The sequence below is a fragment of the Panthera onca genome, chromosome X, assembly GCF_046562875.1.
Source record: "Panthera onca isolate mPanOnc1 chromosome X, mPanOnc1 haplotype 2, whole genome shotgun sequence".
Taxonomy (NCBI): Eukaryota; Metazoa; Chordata; class Mammalia; order Carnivora; family Felidae; genus Panthera; species Panthera onca.
This window is the reverse complement of record NC_138357.1, coordinates 7,938,218-7,962,602: the sequence shown is the minus strand read 5'-3', so window position 1 is coordinate 7,962,602 and position 24,385 is coordinate 7,938,218. Positions and strand designations below refer to the sequence as shown.

General features: G+C 40.3%; 1 pseudogene; it reads left to right on the top strand.

Moving 5' to 3' along the window:
• Positions 1-1,218: 1,218 nt before the first annotated feature.
• Positions 1,219-23,015, top strand: LOC145714469 (Y-box-binding protein 1 pseudogene; annotated as a pseudogene).
• Positions 23,016-24,385: the final 1,370 nt, after the last annotated feature.

Sequence of the window (24,385 nt, the reverse complement as noted above, 5' to 3'; positions counted from 1 at the left end):
CCTTACATGAATATTACTAAGTGAAAGAAGTCCACTTGAAAGGTTCCGTACCACACGATTCCTACTATAAGGAATTCTAGAAAAGGCAAAACTACAGAGACAATAAAAAGATTAGTGGTTCCCAGGTAGCACACAGAGGATTTGTAGGGCGGTGAAAACACCCTATATGGTATTACAATGATGGTTATAGACCATTAAACATTTGTTGTAATCCATGGAACGTACGACACTAAGAATGAACCCTATGGCAAATTATGGACTTTAGGTGATGATGATGTGTTGATGTAGGTTCATGCTTAGTTAAAAAAACAATACCCTCCTGAGTGGTGTTGATGATGGGCAAGGCTATGCATGGGACATGGTGTTTTGGGGAAATCCCTGTACCTTCCTCTCAATATCATTGTGAACCTAAAACTTCTCTGAAAAAAAAAAAAATGAAGCCTTTAGGAAAAATTACATTGTTTGTCACTGCTTCATAGTGCATTTACTTTTTAAGCAGATTTCCTCAAGGATTTAAGCAGAAATAACCTGGAGCCCCAGTTCTTAAATAAAACCCTGATCCATTTGCAGAACGTTGGCTGGGGAAAGGGAGTAGTACACTGGAGAGAACAATATTGAAAATACTATGGCAGAAAGGCAGGATTTCCAGAAGATAGGAAAAACACAACGGTCTGTTTGCCCTGCCTGCAGTCAAACCCTAGGTTCAGAACCCTTGAAGCCAGCGGCTGTGGGGAAGGGGAAATGTGGAGGGAAGGGTATAACGTTTCAGTTATACACGTTAAAGATCTGTTATACACTGTAATACATCTGTAATACACTGGAGATCTGTAATACAGCATAGGGCCTATAGCTAACAAAACCCTATTGTATACTTAAAATTTGCTAAGAGAGCAGATCGTATGTTAAATGTTCTTACCACACACACATGCAAATAACAACAATAAAGGGGACAGGAGGAAACTTTGGGAGGGAATGAATGTGTTTATGACCATAATGGCCGTAATGGTTTTACGAACGTATACTTATCCCTAAATTAGACTTGTATACATGACATATGTACAGCTTTTTACATGTCCATAACTCAATAAAGTGGTTTCCAAAATATAAACAAGAACCGTGGAAGCACCCCCAGTATGTGGCAAGCCATCATTAAGTAATGTCTGCATGGGACTCCAGTGGGAGTTTGTAGTATATCCATCAATTACCCATGCTTCAAGCATGGCCGCAAGCAGCACCGAGTCAGGACTGAAGAGGCCTGTTGATGGAGGTTAGAGTGGTAACATGTCTAAACAGATAACATGCAGACAATGGAACCCACATACCCCAACCCACTGCTTTGTGTTGCTGCTACATAAGATCCTAAGGAAGGGTGGGGATAGCTCCAAGAATTACTCAGATAGGGGGCCCCTGGGTGGCTCAGTCGGTTGAGCGTCTGACTTTAGTTCAGGTCATGATCTCAGGATCCCTGAGTTCAATCCCCGCATGGGGCTCTGTGGTGACAGCTCAGAGCCTGGAGCCTGCTTCGGATTCTGGGTCTCCCTCTTCCTCTCCCTTCCCCCACTCATGCTCTGTCTCTCTCTGTCTCAAAAATAAACATCAAAAAAAAAAAAAAAGAAGTAGATAAAACTTACCACTGAGTGGTGTTATAAAAGGTTTTCTTTGGAAGATAATGTGGTATTTCTGACTTAACCTGTGTTTTTGAACTTTCATTCATAACCATTACGAGCCACTGGGATTTGATGTGAGATTTCATTGGAATGAAATGGGTTAACAAACTATGAACTATAGTCCAAATTCAGCCTATCATGTGTTTTTCTAAAGTTTCATTGGAACGCAGCCACGCCCATTGGTTTACATACTATGACTTCTTGTGCTTATAAGCGTGTGCTACAGTGGCAGAGTTGAATAGTTGCAACAGAGATCTTGTGGCCAGCAAAGTAACAAACACCGATTAGAGTCTGCCCTTCACGGAAAAAGTTTGCTGGCCCTGGGGCCCAAGACCCTGTGCCTAGAATAAATTTGAGAACTTTTGAAGTAAATGAACCTCAACCATTGCAAACACAGAAGAAAGAAACATGCTCACAATTTTGGATGAATACCAGAAAGACTACAAGTTTCAAGTGTTATTGGAATATTTTAACCTCGCATCCATTTTAGCTTTATTCTAATCTTAGGAAACCTCCTTCAAATATGATCTTACTTGCATTTACACAAGCATACTACATCCTACTCAGAGTCTTATAACTGCTCATATTTAATATGCATTCTTCAGAAACGTTATGCACTGTATTCCACTGGAATCACCCATAGGGCATTTAGGCTACCCCATCTGATTTTGAAGTGTACATTTTGCTTTTAGGTGGATGTGTAGGTTCTGATACTGATATGGAATTGTGTTAAGTCTGAAACTATAGACTCTGTTAATGTTCTAATTTTCCCTCTATTACAAAAGGGGGGGCAATTCATCACAACCTTATGATGAGTTAGAGCTTATAAAATGACTGAAACGAGATGAGGCCAACTTAATAAATGAAAACTGGACACTTTTATCCATTGTCTAGAAATTTCTAGATGGACGAGTAAATGGTAATAGTTGAGGGAATCAAATGTCTAGATAATTAATGGATGAATGGAACTTTTCATTTTTCCTCAGGATACTCAATATATCGCACTCCAGTGTTTGTCTACCAGTATGGGATTCATCAGAGGAAATGCGAGGAGAGGAGTATATAGGAATGATGCACCTGGCCAAAGTATCTATAAATTTTGTGAGTCCGATAGAAAATCTTTAGCCACAAACGTTAACAACCTGAACAAAAATCCCAGCTTAGAAACAGAACTCCAGTCTTTGTTTAGGACAGTTTGCTCTGCCTGACATCAAGGAAAGAAGTCACTAGTAATTCTAATCCCTTTCTGCCTGTAATTCCTGAAGACAGCTAGATGAATGGCAGGGCAGTTCACCAAGCCCCCCCTCCCCACCCCCGCCAAAAATATTCATCATCTTTGTTGATATTGGGCTTAAGCAAAGCTCAGAGAACCAGAGAGTCATTTCGATGCATTTTCCTTAGGAAGAAATTGCATCACTAAGGATTCCAGGCCAAAAACAAAGTAGAAGAGAAATTCATGCTGCTTCAGCTGGAGAATTTCAAAGGTAATTTAATCTCCAAGGGAAATCTCACAGCCTGAATTCGCAACATCACTTAGCATATATAGTCACGTTGTGCTGCCACTATATCAAAAAGATTGCTTGTGCTAATTGAAAAGGAGGAAAAATATAGCACTAAATGAAAAGATGGAGTATCTCCCCTGGGTTTCCACCATTTGCCCAAGTTACCTGTTTTTTTGTATGTTGATGAACACTAATGATGCCAGTTGGAATCTAATAAAAGTTACCTATATCATGTTTGGAAATATGAAAACATATAACAGAAAATTTTATTTTCCTTTAAACAAATTCCCTAGTTAACTGAGAAATTGGTTAGGACACACTGAGAAAGGCAGACTAACTATATGTCACAGTAATTTAGTTTGGAAAAAGTGATAGTCAAGAAGACAACAGACAGTTAAAGGGCATTCTAAAATTGTTATCTGATATATGCTCTAACATAGTATAGAATAGCAATGTCCGATAGAAATATAATGTGAGCTTCCTACGTAATTCTAAATTTTTTAGAAACCATGTTAAAAGAGGTAAATGGAAATTATTTAGTAATATTATATTATATATATATATTATTATATTTAGTAATATATTTTATCTAACCCAATCTGTCCAAACTAGTATCATCTAAAACTTATACTCAATAGAAAAACGACAAGATATCTTACATTCCTTTTTCATAATTTTTCTTCAAAATATGCGATGCATTTTACATTTACGGCACATCTTAATATAGACTTGTCACATTTCGAGGGCTCAGTAGCCGTATGTCACTAGTGGCTATTGTATTGACATTTAAAGGGCTAGATTGTTTTACAAGCTATGTGCAAAGGAACATCTTCCCATTTAACAAACACTGAAAATTTTATATGCTTCTTTGGTCAGCATTTAGCTATGTATAATAGAGCACATCTAGAGGGTATGTGAGAAGTGGTTTAACATAGCCCCCTTTTTGGGCAGTGAACTGCTAGGTACATAATTTGAACATAAAAGTAGTTATTTTTTGTGGCTCAACACTTTCAACGTTTCCTGATGTAGTGATAAAAGACAGGCTGTTTGAAAGAGGTTATTTTCTCCCTTGCTTCATTGAACTAAGGTTGACGGTTCTGCTTACTGATAGCTGCAATGACAAGGGACATAACTTACTGGGAAGCCTTGTTGTTATTGCTATTGTTGTTTTTGGTGATTACACAAAGACACATTGGTAGTCACAGCATTCTGAAGATGGAGATCCTGGATTATCATTCCCCGCCTGCCCCCTGCCCAGCCGTTCATGTTTTCTGAGGTTGGCCATTGATATCAATATGTTGAGTCCAAGGCATCTTACGGATGACCAGAGGTATCTTGAAGATAGGCAAGTCTTAAATAAGGGGCATCATCTGAAACACAGGGTTAGGGACTGGGAGAATTATTGGCAATATTGAGTTTTTGAGCTTATATATGAATGGGGGTGCATTTTGTGATCAAGCATGCTGGGATGTGAACACAAACAGACACGAGGCTGCTGAAATTCAGAATTTGGGGCCTACAAAGCACGCCGGGCATAACTGAGTTTCAGTATTGTTTGGGGACTGAGAGGTAACAGTCCACAGTGCACCTCATCGCATGAGATAGAAACCTGGAAATCATCTTTAACTCTTCCTTGTCCTTTGCCCACACATGCACATCGTCTCCATTTCCAGGCCTGTCAATGCTTTCACCAAAATAGCTTTCGTCTGTCTCTTCTGATGTCTCATGGCTCCTGCTTTAATCTGGTCACTCGTCAAGTCTCTGGGACAAGTATTATTTTTCTTTCACTGAAGACTGATGAGTAAGCGTTTGTGTTTTCCCTTATGACTCTTAAAATAAATATACTGGATCTGAATTTCAGGGAGGAGTTCACTCAAGTTTTTCATGTTGATATGAAAAAGATGGCTCAATTTGCGGTATATTGGAATAGAGTTATGGGGATTGGTTATGGGTTAAATAAATACACTGGATGACTAGTTAAAGTTATTGATATAAAATGTAGCATAGCCTATGGTGCCTACCCTAGGCCCTGTCTATAGTATGGAACAGAACGAGAGACTATTTTACTGGAAAAAGAAAATGTATAAGTTCAGTAATTATATGCAGTGCAGGTAGTGAGATCTTATCGGCAGGTAAGTGGTACAATCATGAGGTTGAAAATGTTTGAGTATGTTTTGTGTGTTAGTAAAAATGTATATGAAATAAGTGGAATTAGACTGTCGTAGACTATAAGTCTGAAGTTCTCTTTTGGCCAGCAAAAGAGCAGACGCAGGATTAAAGTGAGAGATGGCTAATGTCCGGGAAAAGACAAGAGCCCTGAATAAGGGTCCTTGCCCTAGTTTTTATTAAGATCAGAAGGCTTACAAACGTGATGGACGTGTACAAAGAGACAAGGAAACTGGGAACATTAACGTGGGGACATGAAGGAAGAGGGGGGTTTTGAAGATATACATTGTTTGGGGTTTGGGTTAATACAAAACAAAATCCGGGCACCGGGCTGTCGGGAGGAAGGTTGTTTACAGCAGACATGAAACAGCACCTCTGTTTATCTCAGCCAGCCTTGGGGACGAGACAGATAGGGGGAGTCACCTCAGGGTTGACAAGGCACCATTTCTTTTGTTAACCATCTCCGCTCTGGGCTGCTTTGCATACAGCGCAGCGGTCTGTAGTTCAATTCACCAGTTTACCTAACCTGGTGCTATCCTCCTGTGAAAGCAGCTTTCTGCCATTGTACTAAATTGGGGGAGCTTCTACCCTGAATATCTATTATTGTTTATTTCATATACCTGTGTATTGGGCACCTTTGCACCCATTCCTATTTTAGGCCTTTGCCTCTCCCTCTCTATTTTGGGGGCTCTGCCCCCCTATCTATTTTGGGGTGCCTTTGCACCTCCCTATTCTCAGGGTGTCTTTGCACCTCCCTATTCTTGGAGTGACAATCTGGTTTACCCAAACTCAGGTGTGAGCATTTTATGATTTTGTATTTCTTTATGCCTTGTTAACCCATTGGTGTAAGCCTGGGGGATTCCTAAGCTTATAACCCACATTAGACAACTAAGACTTTACTAACAAAAACACTTTTTGGTCAGTAAGGTATGAAGACACAGGCAAGACAAAGAAGAAGATACATTATTCTTCTGTATTTATGTACCGTAGATAGGAGCAAGGAATGGAGTTGGTGACTAGGTAGAAAAGACATTTTGATCATGGATAAAGTACATGTGCTACCCCAAGTTTCCCTGGTTACTGCTTCCATTCATGCTCATGACATGATAATGGACAAAACTGTGGGCCAGTGATAAGTGGTAATGTGGTGGGAAGCCATATGCATTCTTCATAAGCCTTCCTCAAGGGGAAGGACTAGGGTGCAGTTCAAGTAAAATTGGCTTTTTGCTTCCCTTCCTGCTACGATCTGTACTGTCTAACTGCTAGTCACAATTCCACTCATGGCAGAGAACATAGATTATGAAACAATAGAACTACTGCTTCTTGTTATTATGATCAGCTGGATTACCGTGTTCCTGACTTTGTTAGTTTACTGTCTGAAACTGTGGTCTTCCCTCTTGTTTTCATAGATGACCGAGCCCTCCTAGCTTTGACTAAAGAGAATGTGACCACTTTGGAAAACTCCAAGTACAGGCAACATTGGATGGAATCTTTCCAAAGGGCAAAGCATATAGGTCAGTATCTAATTGTCTTATTAGTGGGCCAAGAAAGTATTCTATTTCCCAGAGGTTACAGGGAGGCAGTCCCCAGATGGATAGAAGGAGGAGTATCTTCATGAAAGGAATAAACAGATTTTACTGCCTGGCTCTAGTTGAATTATAGGGGAAGGTCAGAATCTGAGGAAGAAAATTGACTGGGTGCAGAGTTGGACAAAGCTTCAAGTAGTTAAGGACTTCCATTTAAAGTCACGTGGAAAATTTAGGATGTCTAGAAATACATCCTGACCCTTTTACAAGTCATTTTGCCCTCACAGGAGAGGGGGAAATTAGAAGAGTATTTAGGGCTCCGGGGACTGTCAAGGCTAAAGGGCAAATTCTGATCATATTTTGAAGTTGAACCATCAGGCACAAAAAGGGAAAAAAATGTTGAGGCCTCATCTTTTCAAAATGGGAGGCAGAGGATAATGGGTAGGAGAATTTTTCATTGACTACCTTTACAAAAGAGGCTGAAGAGAGGAAGAAGACTGAGTGTAAATAATAGAAAACATTGAATATAGTTAGGCCCTATACTGGTCACAGGTTTTTTGCATTGTCTGGTTTATTATTTTTTTAATTTGGGCAACCATTTTAAAACAATTGTATTTAATCTCCCCTTGCAGGAAAACAACTATGGAATCTAAATTAAAAAAACAAAAAACAAAAAACAAAAAGCTAACCATAAAACTATAACTTGCACCAATTTACTGAGTGCTAATTGATTTAAAAATGTGTTTAGAGATTTCAGATTTTCAAAAATAATTACCAGCTTGGGACGTGCCATTTCAACCAACAGTTAAAAGTACCTAAGTGGGAACATAAAATTTCCATTGATAAAATTTTAAGAACTTGTTTCGAAACCTAGGTTTTGGAACATTGTTCAACATCCTGTTCAAGTTAAATGCTCGGATCCTGTGTCAGAAGATTTAAAAGGCTAAATATTCTCTCAGTGTGAGAATCCACTGTGATCCTGGAGTATATACACTAAAATAGAAAAGAATGAGGATAATTAATTGCTGTGTTATTATAAATTAACTTGTCATTTAAGTCACAAATCTTTATATTGAAGTTATATGTAAAGGCTTGGCCATGTTAGAAAGGATGTATTTCTGGGGTGCCTGAAGTGGTCAGTCGGTTGAGGGTCCAACTTTGGCTCAGGTCATGATCTCACTGTTTGTGGGTTCAAGCCCCACTTCGGGCTCTGTGCTGACAGCTTGGAGTCTGGAGCCTGCTTCGGATTCTGTGTCTCCCTCTCTCTCTGCTCTTCCCCTATTCATTCTCTGTGTCTCTCCCTCTCTCAAAAAAAAAAAGAAAAAAAAAAGAAAAAAAAAAGAATATATTTCTGAATCCTAACCTAGATTTCTAACTGCATACTTGATACCCTAATTTGAATATCTGATAACAACTGGAATTTAATATGTACCAAACCACACTCTTCATATTACATTCCATGTCAACTCCTCCCACAGTCTTTCCCATCTTAATTAATAACAACCTCAGTCCTCAGGTCAAAATATCTTGCCATATTCTTGACCTCTTTCTCACACCCCGTATATTGTCCATTAATAAATCTTATCACCTCCAATCCTGAAATATATTCTAGATTTGACTACTTGTTTTAAAATGTTTTTATTTATTTATTTTTGAGAGACAGAGACAGAACTTGAGCAGGGGAGGGGCAGAGAGAGAGGGAGACACAGAATCCGAAACAGGCTCCGGGCTCTGAGCTGTCAGCACAGAGCCTGATGCGGGGCTCAAACCCACAAGCCCTGAGATCATGACCTGAGCCGAAGTCGGACGCTTGTCGACTGAGCCACCCAGGCGCCCCTAGATTTGACTACTTCTAACTATTCCCACTGCCATTGACTTGGATTAAACCACCACTATCTCCCCCTGGATTATTGTAGTAACCTCGTGACTGGTCTCCGTATTTTTTTTGCCTTCCTTTAGTCCAGTCTCAAATTAGGATGTCAATCAGCTCATGTCACTACTCTTTTTAAAACCCTCCCATGATTTCCCAGCTCCTTCAGAATAGAAGCCACAGTCTTCACTGAGACTTAAAAGGCTCTGAAACATCTGGTTCCCTTTCCTCTCTCACTTCTCTGACTTCATTTTCAGTGACGCTCCCGTCTCTTTTCACTGCAGCCACATTGATCTCTTGGCTACGTTCCATTTCGGATATTTGCTTTTGTATTTTAAAAATTATTTCTATTATCCTGACTTGAATTTATAAATTCTTTTTCTAACTTCTTTAGTTTCTTCACTTTCCATTTTCGTTTTTAATGCAAGAGCCGCGTTAGCTGCATCTAACACGTTTGGTTGTTTTGTATTTGGGTCTTTTCAGTATTATCTACTTTTACGTATTTCCTAATTTCCATCATAATTTGTCTTTGACATGAGTGTGTTTTTAAATTTCCAAATGTATGTTTTGGTTGTCTTTTTATAACATCTCTAATTGGAATGCGTCATAGTTGGAAAGTACGATGTGTATGGCACTGGATACCATACTTTGAAACTTGTTGATGGGGTTGACAGCCTAATATGAAGTTAACTTTTATAAATGCTTCATATATGCTTGAAAATAATGAATTTCCTAATATGGGAGTATAGGAGTAAGCTTGTAAATTGTGTTGCTTACACCATTATCAGTCCATTTGTGTTTAGCGTGATTACCGATATATTTGGATTTTCTATTTTATTTTCTATCTTGTCATCTGACAACTTTTCCTTGATTGTTTTCTTTACTTCCTTGTCTTTATTTAACTGGTGTTTTAGTTCTCTCATTTCACTTTTTCTCCCTATATTTCAGCAAATTTCTACGCTTTTAATTTTTATTTATTTTATTTCAATTCTACTATTGTCAAAACACAGCGCTATATTAGTTTCAGGTGCACAATATAGTGATTCAACGATTCTCTACATTACTCAGTGCACATCATGATACGTGTACTCTTTTTTTCATTAAGACAATTTTTTTTTGAGAGAGAGAACACATTAGCAGGAGAGGGGCAGAGGGAGAGGGAGAGAGAGAATCCCAAGCAGGCCCTGTGCTACCACAGAGCCCTGTGCAGGGCCTGAACCCGTGACCCTGGGATCACGACCTGAGCCAAAATCAAGAGTCGGATGCTTCACCAACTGAGCCACCCAGGCGTCCCAGTATGTGTACTCTTAATCCCCTTCACCTATTTCGCCCATACCCTCCCCCCACGTCCCCTGTGGTAACCATCAGCTTGTCCTCTATAGTTAAAAGTCTATTTCTTAATTTGTCTCTCTGTCTCTTTTTTCCTCCCTCTGCTTGTTTGGTTTCTTAAATTCCACATATGAATGAAATCACATGGTATTTGTCCTTCTCTGACTGCCTTACTTCACTTAGCATTATACTCTCTAGCTCCATCCATGTTGTTGCTGACGGCAAGACCTCATTTTTTATGGCTAAATAAGGTTCCATTGCATGTATATACCACATCTTTATCCATTCGTCTATCAGTGGACATTTGGGCTGCTTCCATAACTTGGCTATTGTAAATAATGCCGCTGTAAACATAGGGGTGCATGTAACATTTTGATGAGTGTTTTCATATTCTTTGGGTAAACACCCAGTAGTGCAATTACTGCATCATATGGTATTTCTATTTTTCATTCTTTGAGGAACCTCCACGCCCTCTTCCACAGTGGCTTCCCCAGCTTGCATTCCCACCTACAGTGCACGAGGGTTCCCTTTTCTGCACATTCACACCAACGCTTGCTATTTTGGTGTTTTTTATTTTCGCTGTTCTGACAGGTGTGAGGTGCGGTGATAGCTCATTGTGGGTTTTTTTTCAATGTTTATTTATTTATTTATTTTGAGAGAGAGGGGGAGAATGCATGTATGTGCACTTGCACACCAGTGGGGAGGGGCAGAGAGAGAGAGAGAGAGAGAGAGGGAGAGACTCCCAAGCAGGCTCATGAGTCAGCGCAGAGCCTGACGCGGGACTGGATCTCACAAACCGTGAGATCGTGACCTGAGCCGAAATCAAGAGTCTGACACTTAACTAACTGACTGAGCCACGTAGGTGCCCCTCATTGTGGTTTTGACTGGATATGGCTGAATAATCTTACTCATTTGCAATCTTGCCGCTTGCAACAACATGGATGGACCTTGAGGACATTATGTTAAGTGAAATAAGTTAGAGAAAGACAAATACTGCAAGATCTTTCTTATGTGTAAAATCTAAAACACAAATAACAAGCTCATAGATACAAAGAACATAGGTGGAAGGGGGAAACATAGGTGAAGGGGGTCAAAAAATTAATAATAATAATAATAAAAGTAGGGTCCCGTCCTGTTGGAACTTTAGACCTGGTGCAAACAGAACATCTGGGAACATTCTGGGTATGGAGTAATGAATGTTTGGAGTACTGCGTGATGTATGCTATTTATCTACTTAGAACTTTTTTTTTCCCCATGAGCTCTACGTTATTTCTGTGCCAAGTGGTGCTTGGGGTATATGTCCATGAACTCTTTGCATGACAAAAGGCAAAGGAAGAAAACCATAATTCCACAAGGCAAAGTGGTTGTTTAGTTGGAACAAGTCTTTGTCTTGCCAGTTAAAGATCTTCGGGATTTAGTGGAGCTCAGGGGCAAACCTATGAATGATTCCTGAATCTTTTTACTGAGTCTACATAGTACGGCTATATGTTCACTGGCTGTTTTTCCATTCATTCTAAATAGTTTTTCTAGAAGCCCTTGCTCTGATTCTTTTTTTTTTTTTTTTCTGAGGACTCAGTTATTTGCTATTATACTCTCTCCAGGCTCAGAGGAACCAAGTCCACATGTACGTGGTCAAAATTCAGTGAAAATTTCCTTTTTCACAACTACAAAATGTTTACTATTTCAGCTATAATCTTTATATCCCCCAAACAGGACACTATTTTTTGTACTAACAGTTTCTGTTTAGATTTACACACATGGTTAACATTTTCTTTCATAAGCATTCCTCTTGCATCTCGCACTTCACTTTTGAGATCATAATTTTCCATTCTTGAAGCACTACGTGTTTCTTAAATGAGACTTTTGATGATAAGCCCAGTTGCTCAAAAAACCTTCCAGGATTTTAATCGGGATGAGGGTTGTATCCATTGATGAAATGGGTGAGAAGCAGCATCTTTCTAGTATTGAGTCTTCCACATCTTGACATCCCGTCATTCCTGACATTTCTTTGTATCTTTTCCTTGTTTTTCAATAGGTCATTTTAAATGACCAGAGGTTGGTCATTTTAGCAATTTCTAGGTAGAATCTTTCCGTTTGATCGTCTCTATTTCACTGATATTGGTTCCTTTATTATTTTTCTTCTATTCTCATTGGGTTTACTTTGCTATTCTTTTCTTTTTCTTTTGCCTAAAATTTATTTATTTTGAGAGAGAGAGAGAGAGAGAGAGAGAGAGAGAGAGAGAGAGAATGAATCCCAAGCAGGTCTGCACTGTCAGCACAGAGCCTGACATAGGGCTCAATCTCATGAACTAGGGACCATGACCTGAGCAGAAATCAAGAGTCAGATGCTTAACCGACTGAGCCACCCAGGCACCCCATACTTTGCTGTTCTTTTCTCTTATGTAAGATGAAGATTCACATAATATTGTCGATTTTCAGGCTTTCGCTTCTAATAGAAGTATTTAAATCTATAAGTTTTTCTTTGATTACTGCTTTAGCTGTGTTCTACATGCTTTAATACATCTGATTTGCATTATCATTTATGGTAAAATACTACCTAAATGCAGTTATTCTCTTTTTGTCAATGAGTTATTTAGATGTGCACCGTTTAAATTTTAAAACGTATGGGAATTTTATGGCTACTCTTTTGTTATTAATTTCTAGCCTAATTGGTCAGAGAATTTTATTCGGATGTTTTTATTCTCTATATTTGCTGAGATTTGCTTTAAGGACAGAATATACGTCATTTTTATTGTAATTTAGATTAGATTTAAATTAGATTAGAATTTGCTGCATATCATATCCCACCCTTTTCCTTTCAATGTTTATTTTGTCATCCATACATTTAAGATTACACAGGGTAGGGGGTCCCTGGGCGGCTCAGTCGGTTGAGCATCCGCTCAGGTCGTGATCTCACGGTTCATGGGATTGAGCCCTGCACTGGGCTCTGCACTGACAGCACAGAGCCTGCTTGGGGTTCTTTCTCTCCCTCGCTTGCTGCCCCTGCCCTGTTCATGCTCTTTCTCTCTCTCTCAAAATAAATAAATAAACATTTAAAAAATAATAAAATTACACAGGGTCATACTCTTTTGCGGTTCAGTTCTACAGGTTTTGACAAATGTATACACTTATGTAACCACTACCACGCTCATGATACAGAACGGTTCCGTCACGTCTCCGAATCCTCCCATGTTGCTCTTTTGTAACCCATCCCCATACCCCCAAGTCCAGGGAGACCTCTCGTCTCTTATCTGTGTCTACATATAAAGTCACACAAATAGAATCGTAGAGTATATATAATTTTTCTGTCTTCACTTATGATAACGCATTTGATATTTATCCATACTGTTGTATGTATTAACGGTATATTCCTGCCATTGGAGTTGTTTAAAGCTTTTGATGATGATGTATAAAGCTGCCTTAAACTTTCCCTTAGAGGTTTTGGAGTGAACATAAATGATGATTTTTCTGGTGTAATATCTAGGAGCAGGACTGCTGTCCCATACGGTAAGTGGAGGTTTGACCTTATTAGCAACCGCCAAATTGTCTTCCTAAGTGGTTGTACAATTTTGCATTCCCACCAGCAAATGTATGGATGCTCCCTTTCCCCTGCATCCTTGCCATCACTTATTATTTTCAATATTTGTCAGAAGCATGAAATGTTTACGCTTTAGAATGGTTTTATATTTACAGAAATGTTACATAGATAGCACAGAGTACCTGTAATCCTCTTGCCCAGTTTTTTCCTTTTGTTAACATCTTACATTATCACGGTACATTTTCTCTCTTATGAATGTGAGCTGTGTTACCCTTTTTCTTTTATCTGTGGCATCATACTGAGGAGGTAACCCTGAATGAGAGGTGGAAGAATTCATTCTCTAGAGAGGTTTTCACCAAAAGGTTTGGGTTCCTAAGTCTGGTGCTACAGTAGCTCTCTCTAATCTCTTACTGTTGTTAGAGGGGGCTGAGCCTGGCCAGAGTAGGAACAATATGGAGTTTAGTAAGTACCCCGATGGCGTGTTGACTGAGTTAGTAGGATTGACGAAACTGAGGAGAGAGACTGGATTAGTCAAGATAGACTGTGACCATGTACTCACAATTCCACATTACTTGACCAAATTTTAGTCAGGCTTCTCTCCTCCACACAGGTCCCGGAACTTTGGTTTCGCCCCTGCTTAAGCAAGCACCAAGATACAGACATCCTCCCTTGTGGCTCATTCCATGAAGTGGCTGACTACAGAACCAGATTTTGTCGTTGAAGTGCCTGGAGTTTTCCACCTTCCCACCCCCACTGCTTGCCTCCCCCCTCCCCCACTAAAGTTCCTACCAGCCCTCTTACCGTTTCCCATTTTTTTAAGACCTTCCACTGTTTGATTTTAAGACACTTGCAGATCCTGAGGTCAGCATGTTCTATTTATTGCAATCGTCTTTTTGAATAGCCCTTCCTTGTATACATTCAGATTTTCGTTATTTGACAGCTGTTACAAATAATCCCTACATTTCAAAGGCTTAATACAGACAAGTTTACTTTTTCTTCAAACTGCAGACCAAGATCTGTTTGATGGAGTCTTTTGAGGACCTAGGTTCTTTCAATCTAATTGTTCCACTGTTTTTTTTTAGGGCTTTGGAGTCCTCCAGTGGATCATTTGTATGTAGCCAGGAGACAAGGGAGAGAGTGTGGAGGATTACAAAAGAGGTTTTACAGGTCAGGCCTGCAAGTGACACAGGACCCCTAAGAGATGTCGTGTAGAGAAGTTCCAGGCGGAAGAGGAGAGTACACTTCTTGCTGAGGCTAGCGTTCTCTGCTGCATTGTGTGTCCTGTCACGACTAGAAATGACCTTAATAGTCTGGAACGATGAACAAAATCCAAAAACGAATAATAACAACATACGAGCAAAAGTGTTAGAGTGCTAAAATCCAGCTACACAAATACCAGACTCAAAGAAAGTTACAACTGTGGGGACAAGTTAGAATGACTTGGGCCCATAGCTTATGGCACAGGTATGATGTCACCATGTGCTTAAGAGAAAGAATAATGACTCAAATGCCGTTATACTTCCCTCTACCCCAGAAAAGTAAAACTCTAACAGTGACATGGTAATAACAAGTTTCTTTTCGTAGCGAGCAGAGGAAACTAATTTTAGTGTTTTAACAAAATGTCAAGTACCCCGAAAGGGTACTGTTGTATTTCACAGTTTTGAAGAAAGATTTTTAATAGCCAAGGCACACAAAAGGGCTGGAATTAGGGTGGACCTGGAACTTCAACAGCAGAAAATGGTAGATCTTCTCCCTAATATTCTGTCATTAACATGATTTGGCTCTGAACCCTCCCGGTCTCTGTTTCAATGTGCCCAAATGTCCCGTAGAAATAATTTTATTTAGTCTATGGAACAGCCAGCTATAGTTACAGATTGAAAACTCACCTAATTATTTGTACTGGTTTCCTCTCTGTACTGAGGTTTTTCCAAGGGAAGGGGGAATTACTATGAATCGGAGAGTTACCCAAAGAAGAGTGTACTGCAGGTTGGAAGGAAAATCGTAAGACTTAAATAAAGCCCAAGAGAAGTGGGAGATGATAAGGTGTGATTTCAACCACACTAATTGGGTTTCCATTTGTTTCAATGCCGTACGCTGGGAGGAAGTGATAACGAAGATGAGTCAGACACACAAAGCCGAACCTGTCTTCCTGCTGTGCTCTGCCACCGGGTCACTGGCTGCAATTCCAGATTCCAGTGCTGCAGGCCAGAAGGCAGAGTTCCAGTGTTCCTGTCTTTAATGACCATCACATTCAGGCCCACCAGTATCTGCATTTCAGGTAGAGAAGTCTGTGTGTCACGAAGAGCATACGAAAAGAACTGTAGAGATTCATACAAAAGAGAAAATGAGAGTAAGTGAGGAAATCATGAATGGAACAATACTGCAGAGTCTTGACAGATGGTGTACAGAAACTAATGACTATTTACCATAATTCATTTTTGTTTTCCTCCTAGGCATATAGCTGAACTACATTTCTCGGCCTCACTTGCCATTAAGTATGGCCATATGACAGAATTATAGTCAGTGTAACATGAGAGAAAATCATGTCCTGGATCATAAAGATTTTTTTTTATATGAGTTCTTCCTTTTCTTTTCCTCTTCCAACAAACTTATGACAACCACCCAGATGCACTTTGAAGCCACACGTTGAATATGGCAGGGTGGCCATCACCCTAGGTCTGTTAATGACTGTGGAGCAGAGTCTCTTTCAACAGCCCGGAACCACCCTGGACAGTTAAACATATGAGAAATTAACCTTTTAATATGTTGTTTTTCCCCATGTTTTGGTCAACTTAACACACACTACCCTACTCTACTGTAGAAGTTGGTATCAGAAGAGAGGAACCACCACAACAAAAATCTAACGTGTGAGTCAATGGCTTCATGGGTAGGAAAAGAGGTGGTAGGCTTGGAAAGTGAACCCCATTTGATGTAGGGTCAAAACATTTGGCAAAACTACCTTTTTCAATAGTTTTTAAGCTAAAACAAGGATAATATAAGCCTCTTGCTCTAGGGGAAGTGATCAACAAGAGATACAGTACTGGTGCCTGCGTATTACTCAGAGTTGCCAATCACCCGCTGCCTTTAGCAAGAAAGAGCTCAGGTACCGAATGAATGATCTTGCGAAACAGAGTTAGGAACCAATCTGGCCCACTCACGGCAGAATGATGTGGAAGAAGGAAAAACTTTTCCTCTCATATGAACTGCTGTACTTGAGTCTTCTGGTTCTATCGCCATTGCCTTTACTTTCACTAATTGGGGGAAGGGGGAGGTTAGGGGTTGGTGGAGAGCATGAACAAGGCATTTTGTTTGTCTAGAACATGGGTTGACAAATTATGGCTCAAGGGCCAAATTCAGCCTGCTGACTTTTTTTCCCCAATGAAGTGTTACTGGAACTCAGCCAGAGTCATTCATTAATGTATTGTCTATTGTACAGTTATTATATATTGTACTGTTTATGACATATTGAGTAGCTGTAACAGAGAACATATGGTTTGCAAAGCCAAACATATTTACTATCTGGCGCTTCACAGAAAAAGTTTGCTGACCCCTGGTCTAGATGTGTATTGTAAATAATGTAGGGAAATGGAGATAATGCCTAAGAATATTTGTTAAAGTCAATGTTGAAGGTCTTAGAAGTCAGAATGAATGGGGCAATGAGGAACTATTACAAGTATTGAAAAGGTGAGTGATGTCCTTAAATATTTCTAGAAATCACATTGTAGGATGACATTGACAAACTAGAGTGGTCACAGAACCTTAAGCAGGCAAGTAAAGGCTCCGAAGCCAGGTCATAAGTGGGCATGGTTGGAGAATCTATAAATATTTAGCCTGCAGAAGAGAAAATTTAAGGTGTACAATATGTAGGTATTCAAATATTTAAAAGCCTGGCTAGTGGGGAAAAATCCAATTTATTTGCAAATATCCAATTCAGTATCTCATCAGAAGGCAGTGCTCCTCTAAGACACTTGAGTACAGCTAAATTGAGATTCTTTAGGAGGTCAAATCAGATAAATACAAATCTACTCTAGAAATGCCCAGCACAAAACCATGGCATCTATTTTTTATGATGAAATTCCATGTTACATTCTCTCATTAATCCACTGCGCTGACTTGCATCATCACCGCTGCCACTCCCCTGAATTTGCTTTTGCCAAGGTTACCACTAGTAGCTTTGTTAAAAAATTCATTGAATATTTTTCTGGCATCTATACTATTCATGACCTGCTTTGAAATACCTTCTTGTCACTTTCATTTTGTAACACTAACCTCGCTGTTTTTTCCCTCTCTCTGGACGTTTCATGTTACTCTCCTTCAAAGGCTCTTATTTTGTTGGTCTTCCATTTCATATTAGTTTTACTCAAAGTTCTGCAATGGACTCTCTCTTTATTCTACCTCGTCTCATTGGTGACTGCTGCATAGTCTAAAAGTAGATGCTAAAGCCATAGAGCATCATGTTTTCAAAGGCTTTTTAAGAGTTTGTGAGGTTTTAGGATGAAGTTTTAAGGAAAGTTCGTCCCCCTCAATGACTTTCACATGGATTTTCAATTGAATGCCTGATTGGCTCTGTCCTTGGTGCTGGAGATCCAATTGTGTTGGGGGCACACATTGATTTTCTCGCTCTTGTGGAATTTTTATTCTAGTTGGAGGGCAAGAAGAGAAGTGAACAAAAATTAATAAACATGAAAATTTCAGAGAGGGCCAAGTACTATAAATAAGTAGGCTATGATAATTAACCAGGGAATAGCTGGGAAAATGATTAATTTGGATAAGATGGTCAAGTATAGTTTCTCTGGCTCTTGAATAATGAGAAACTAAGACTTTTGACCTAGGACCTGGATAATAAGAAGGAACTAGTCATGTGAAGATCTGTGAGGAGAAGTATTGCCACTGTATTGAATAGTGAGTCCAAAGACTTGAAGGTGGGAAATAAATGTGGCATGTCGACAGAACCAAGAGATTAGGACGTAGTTAACAATGAGGAAAGTAATAATTGATGAGAATAGAAAAATAACGGGAGCCAGAGTATTCTGTGCCTTGTGGGCTATGATGTGAGGTTTGAATTATCTATAAGTGCAATGAAAAGCCATCGGGAGAGTTTGTAGCATGGTGGTGACACGATATCACATTACCTGTATTTTTCCATTTGTCAAATGATACAAATTATATAACTTTCTACTTCGCTGCAAGGAAATTTAGATCCACAGTAAATTCTTGACCACGGGATATGGATTAGCTTATGACTTCATGTATATTTATGATCTTATTCTTTTTTATTTCTGTTACAGTTTTTTATACGTTAGCTTCTATAGAGAAATGCCTCAAAGTATTTTTGAAGAACTGATAATATGAATCACATAATACAGTCTGACTTGACATAAGAGCATTGGACTTGGATTTGGTAACCTGCATGCTATGTCGGTTCTAACACTAAAATATTCATGTGAATTTAGGATAATAATTCAAACACTTTGGGCCTTAATACCCTCATCTCTAAATGAGGAAATTAATATTTCTTATTTCTGTGCTTCTCAGAAATGTTGCGTGGAGAAGATTGTGACTGTCTATAAAGGCAGATTGCTGTAGAACTATATATATTCAATACATATTTCTTTTTTTAAATTTTTTTAGGGTTTTACTTATTCTTAAGAGAGAGAGAGACAGAACACAAGTGTGTGTGTGGTGGTGGGGGGGGGCTGCAAAGAGAGAGAGAGACACAGAATCTGAATTGAAGCAGGCTCCAGGCTCTGAGCTGTCAACACAGAGCCCGACGCGGGGCTCGAACTCACGAACCGTGAGACCATGACCTGAGCCGAAGTCAGACGCTTAACCGACTGAGCCACCCAGGCACCCCAATACATATTTCTTAAGCTTCCTCTATGGGCCAAAAATTAGATATTAACATTTGGGGATTCAAGATGTACTTTTATAAGAAGAATCTGGATAAAGTTAAATATATAGCACCAAACATTTTTAATCCATTAAATATATAGCACCAAACATTTTTAATCCATGTATATTTCATATGGAAAGGGAAATATTGGACATATTCTCAAGTGTATGAGCCTCCTTAGATTTTTTTTTCAGTAAGGAGGTTGAATCTCTTGACAAACATATGAAATCTGAATCAGGAACAGTTTAAGTTCAATGCTAAACTTAGGAGAAAAGTTTGAACAAGTTCCCTGTATGCATCCTCATCAGAATTACTGCTAATGGCTATGTGCAAAGTTTAGCTGATGAATTATTCAGTTTGATATCAATCTTGTCTGTTGCCACAGACTTTTTAAACAAAGAATGCTTTGCAATTCTTAAGAATATACCTTTAGGCAACAATGGAAATATTACTTGACTTCCGCAGTTCATGCTTCTAAAAATTATTTAAAGTTTAAGTAAATTGCATAAGAAGGTTTTAATTTCTATAACTTTTGAATAATTTATCTTACCTTTTCATCAAGCTCTTGTGTGTGTGTTGCTATGAAATACTGTCAGTTCCATGCATGCATTATTTTAACCCTAGGTAGGACCAACTTTGTAAATATTAAGATAGCACTGACTTTGTAAATATTAACATGACATGGGTGGCCAACGAGAAGACTCCTTAGAACTCAAGTGTTCTGTGAACCACATTTTGGAAACCACTGGATTATAGAAAACTATTACCTACACACTGATCCCAGCCTTCAGAACTGTCATGTGTGCATTGATTGCAATCTTTCCATTTTGTCCATATCAAAATTTAAGTGCCTGTTCGTGGCAATGCAGAACTTAAGAAATCTGCTTTCGTCATACCTCTTACACTTCCATAGCATGACTTTGGTCTTTCCACCTACACTTGTCTCCCCATCAATAACCATTTCTTGCCAGCTTTAAGACTATGTACCCTTGAAGACTCAGTCTTTTCTACTATCATTTTCACACGTCTGGAATACATACAAATAGTCCTTCCTCTGCACTGACTCAGAGCTTTGCCAGCTGGTTATTTATTACGTGTCTCCATGGCCATCACTAGAAATAGTTGTGGCCCTGGGGAAACAACCCGTGAAGGCTGCCTGGGAAAATCATTTGTAGAAGGAAGCCACTCTGTAGGTAGGTATCTTTCATAGGATCTCTGGGATAGACAGAACACATCAAAGTGCAACATCCAGGCTGTCACTGCAAATGCGTGGGACATAGTACGACCACCCACGTTGCCCTGCCCAAGAGATGGGCCTATTTCAATTGCTATACATGCTCTGAAGATTGAAACTGTATCATTTATCTTCATATGTCAAGTCTTCTGCATATTAAACGGTACAAATGAGGCCTCCCTACATACTGGTTGAAACGAATTGCAATAGAGTTCTGTTCTTTCTGTTTTCATAGAAAGAAAACAAACCACGTATTTCTAACTAGGTAGACCAAGTGAGAGAAGTGTCAAAATTCTCATGAAGCAATTGAAACGTATTTTTATAAAGCAATTAGGTGTGCAGGCAAAAATGATAGGACTATACCCGCTGTTTGAATATCAGTCATTGGAGAAGCATTAGAGCACAGTTTTGCCAAGTGCAGATTTACGTTGGGGCGGATGTCGACTCCGGCGCTAGCTTCACAATTTACAGGCCGTGTGACCCGGCCCAAAAGTCCAGCTTCCTTAGCTGCTGTAATAGGGACACACTAATAGTATCTGCCCATGAACATTTAACCGAGATACTGCGTATAAAATACCAAGCACCGTAAGAGTTAGGAGTCATTGTTGCTTTCGAGCTTTCAGAGGAAAATTAGGTATAGGGTAAAATGCTAGGTTAGAAAACTTATGAGGTCCACCTTCACGGTTAGCATCTAATTCCTAGAAAAGTTCTCACAGTCTGGGCTGGGCAAATGGAATCATGATCAATCTGACCACTCCTGCCGACTACCTCTTACTCTTACTGTCAAGTGGCTCCCTGGCAACAGGCCCCATATACTCTCTGTTCTGTTCCCACATCCCATACCCAACTTCAGTTGCCAGGGTCTCCTTTTCTTTCTGTCCTCCTCTTTATTATGTCGGCCCAGTCCTCCTCCTTATGCTCCTTTTTAATCCCCCAAAGCCTTAAAGAACGTAAGTTAGCCTGCCTTGTTTTTTCATCGGCAAAACAAAGAAAATAACCTTCCCACCACCTGTGCTCAAACAAACATGGTGAGAATTAATGAAATAAAGCCGAGACAGCTTCAGAGATAATAAAGTCTAAGAAGTGTCAAAGCGCATTAAGCTCATTCGAAGAAGTGAAGTTTAAAAAGCCTAAGAACCGAGTTGGATCGGTAGCGGGAGCAGAGAGCGGACCCCGGAGAGCCCTGAGCAGCTGCATAGGCCTGGCTCAGTTACCATCACGCCCGGGAGGGGCCGCAGCTGCGGCAGCCGGTCCCAGTCATCATCACCTTAACCTTGAGCAGAGAGGCCTACCCCCCAGCAGCCGTCCCCGCCCTCACTGAGACGCCGAGCCCGAGCCCGGCACCAGCCTCAGCAGCGAAGGGAACAGAGGCTGGGGGGCCTCACCTCTGAGGTGCCTGCCGGGGGGGGCGGGAGCGTCATCTCGACCAAGGTTTTGGGAAGATGGTCCCGTGTAGGAAACGGATATGGTTTCATCAACAGTAATGACACCGACGGAGATACAGAAGTGCCATAAAGAATTACCCCAGGAAGTACCTCACAGTGTAGGGGACGGAGAGACTGTGGAGTTGGACGCTGAAGGAGAAAGGGGGTGCGGAGGCAGCGAATGTCACGGGCCAGGGTGGAGCGGGCCCAGTGCAAGGCAGTGAGTATTGCAGCGGGTCGTAAACATTATGGGCACTCTCCACGTGGCAGGGGCCCTCCACGCGATTCCCGGCACAATTACCGGAAGAGCGAGCGTGGGGGAAAAGAACGAGGCATCCGAGAGTGCTCCCGAAGGCCAGGCCTTCACAGCGCCGACCCCACCGCAGCAGATGGTTCGCACCTTACTACGTGCGGAGACCGTGTGGACGTGGGCCACAGTCTTCCGACCCTCCTGTGCGGGAAGAGGTGATGCAGGATGTTCACCACCAGGGTGCAAGAGAACGAGGTAGACCAGTGAGACAGGATATGTTTCGGGGCTGTTGACCCACGGGGTCCTCCTTGCCAAAGTCAGCTTAGAGAGGACGGCAGTGAAGAAGATAAGGAAGATCAAGGCGATGAGAGTGAAGGTGAGCAGTCACCTCGACATCCGTACCGCCACAATTTTGATCACCCACGCGGTCGCCCAGAGAACGCTAAAGCACAAGGTGCCAAAGACACAAAAGCAGCGGATCCCCCAGCTGAGGATCTGTCCTCTTCTGAGGCTGAGCAGGCCGGGGCTGAGTAAATCCTGGCTTACCATCTCTACAGTCATCCTGTTTAGTCATCCAACAAGGAGAAACGATGTGAAATTCCAGCGATAAGAAATGAACAAAAGATTGGACCTGAAGACCTTAAGGGCTTGCTTCTTGCCCACTGACCAGATAAATAGAACTATCTGCATTATCTATGCACATGGAGTTTTTATTATTTTTGCCTAAAGAGGTCTCTTTTTGGTAAGGCTGGGTTTTTTTCCTCAATATACCTTTAACGATTTTTCAATTGTTTCATACCTGATCAAGGTGAGATTTTTAGGAATCTCACTTTTAATGTTTATTTTTGAGAGAGAGAGAGAGAGACAGGGCATGAGTGGGGGAGCAGCAGAGAGAGAGACAGACAGACAGACAGAATCTGAAGCAGGCTCCAGGCTCTGAGCTGTCAGCACAGAGCCTGATGTGGGGCTCGCATCCACGTTGAGATCATGACCTGAGCTGAAGTCGGATGCTTAACCGACTGAGCTACCCAGGCGCCCCAGGAACCTCATTTTTAATTTGTAATAAAAGATCACAACTTGATTTTTTCAAAAAAGTCAAAAAATGGCAAGCACCTGTTAATAAAAGGTCTTAATAAAAAAAAAAACTGTTAAAGTAGCAACATGACAGCATTGATATGTTGAATTTCTTGTCAGAAAAATTACTTCGTCTCTCTAGATACAAAGTAAAAACTGCATGCATTAATTTACCCAATTTTAGTCAAAAATCAACAAATCACCAACTATTTGAGTTGGATGGGAACTTTGAGATCATGTACTTCAGCTCTACTCTGCTGACGTGAAAACTGAGGCCCCAGTAAGAGAAGCGACCACCCTAAATTCATGGGGTGGTTTAGTGGAAATGCCAGGTAAACCCCCATTATGTACTTATGAAACAGGACAAAAAATATACTTTGTCGATATTTCTCTAGGTAATTACCATGACTCAAAATTTCCCAACGGAAGCCCTCTAATGTTAGCACAGCGTTTCAAGAACAGTATTCTATCAAGAATTCCAAAATGTAGGACAGAGAAACAGACCTGACATCTCATCTCCCCCACCATTCTCAAGATATCACCACAGAACAAGAGCTGCTTTTAATAAACCTCAGAAGAGAGGACAATATAGTGATTGTTTTCAGCGGTATAATCTGGACCAAAGAAAGTTCTGGTTACCAAGCAAAGACTGAAACAAAACTTACTGCAAGGAACCGAAGGCAGTGCCTCATTGTTCTCAGTCAATGACAATTACATGATATTTAGAATACCTTTTGTCTCTTCAATGATCTGTGGCTTTGGTTTAGCATGAAAGTGAAAGGCTAATGGAACTATTAATCTTCATTACCCTAATAGTCCTCAAAGTCCTATTAGGGTAATGAAGATAGAAACCATTCCAGATTCTTCATGTCATTATGGTCATTGACGACCTGAGAAGCAAGATCAGCCCGT